This window comes from Bactrocera latifrons, unplaced genomic scaffold (genome assembly GCF_001853355.1).
Source record: "Bactrocera latifrons isolate USDA-ARS-PBARC rearing strain unplaced genomic scaffold, ASM185335v1 scaffold_26, whole genome shotgun sequence".
Classification (NCBI taxonomy): Eukaryota; Metazoa; Arthropoda; class Insecta; order Diptera; family Tephritidae; genus Bactrocera; species Bactrocera latifrons.
In genome coordinates this window covers 1,570,267-1,571,759 of record NW_017536185.1, presented here as the reverse complement: position 1 = coordinate 1,571,759, position 1,493 = coordinate 1,570,267, and positions in this window count along the sequence as shown.

The following is a 1,493-nucleotide window of genomic DNA, read 5'->3' as shown; positions in this document are numbered from 1 at the left end:
TTTCATTCAAAATCTTTTTATTCAAACAAATTTTGTATACCGAATATTTTTTTTTTAATTTTTTGTTAAGAAAAAACTTTTTTTTCATTCTAAAATTCAAATTAAAACACAAAACCGAACTCCTCTCTTTCCAAATGAATTTTATTTGTCGAAAGCTTTAATTAATAGCTTAACACCTTCAAAAACAGTAAAAAGATAAAAATCTATATTTGACATTTATTTATTCTAAAACATTACACAATTTAGTGAATTTCTAATCAATACAGAACTATCTCTCTTCATCTATGTATATTTAAATAAAAAAAATTATGTAATTTCTCGCTGTTGCATGAAACTTACATCGCTTTGTCAATGTAAATACAACACGATTTGCCAAGCAGAAAAAATATAAGGAAATAAATACAAATACAGCCGTTTATTTATGAAAGAAAATTTTGCTTAAATTTGGTCAGCAAATTGCAACAAACACGAACAGCAATCAGAAAAATTGTTGTTGCAACAATTCATGACCACAGAATTTGTTTGCTATTTGCTATATATTTTTGCCAAATATAAAATATATCAATTACTACACGGCAACATTTATTGCGCCAGGCGAAAAATCAACCAAACACAACAGAGACTATTTTATATACATGCACACACACACAGATATACGCCACTACAACAACTTCCATGCAAGGAGCTGCAACTGCAACACAACATATCGGAAATTACATTATCAAAAATTGAAAAGAAATACAATTATTTAAAGCCCGACAAAAAATATTTACATTTCCAAATGCAGGCAACACACACACACATACTCATGAGAAAGCAAATAGAAGTAAATGCAGATTGGTGTAACGATTAAAAAATAGCATTAAACATGGGTAAAACAAGAGAATATCTGAACAAAACCAATAAAACTCGTGCGAGTTGAGATACATATACATATGTACGTATGTAAAGGAAATTTTTTATACGTGAATTTTTAAAAATAAGTTTTGTAGCATTAATATTAATTATAACGATAATAGCAACACGTAGAACTACGCATTTAGTATAAACATATATAAAATAAAATGAAATTTACTCGTAAATATATTATATAATATATGTATGTAAGTAATTTGGTAATTGTAATTATGAGAGCAAAAACAACACACAAAAACAACTGAAAATGAAAATGGAAACAAAAACTGTGCAGTGTCTGTTATTACATAATAATACTACTGAAATTTAATAAATACAATTAACGATTCTAAAGTCGATTAAAATGTGACTTTGCGCGAGGGCAATGCTTAGTTAGTAAACATTTGCATTTAATTATGGCATTTTCGTTTTTGTAACTAAATGAGCGCAGCGAAGGAGTATATTAGTAATTATGAAAGCAGAGCAAACATTAGCAATAAAAACAATAATTGAAGTGAAGCAAACAAAAACAAAAACAAAACAGAAAAAATAAGAAAATTATATAAGAGGTATAATTATAGCTAAACTAAATACTGTAA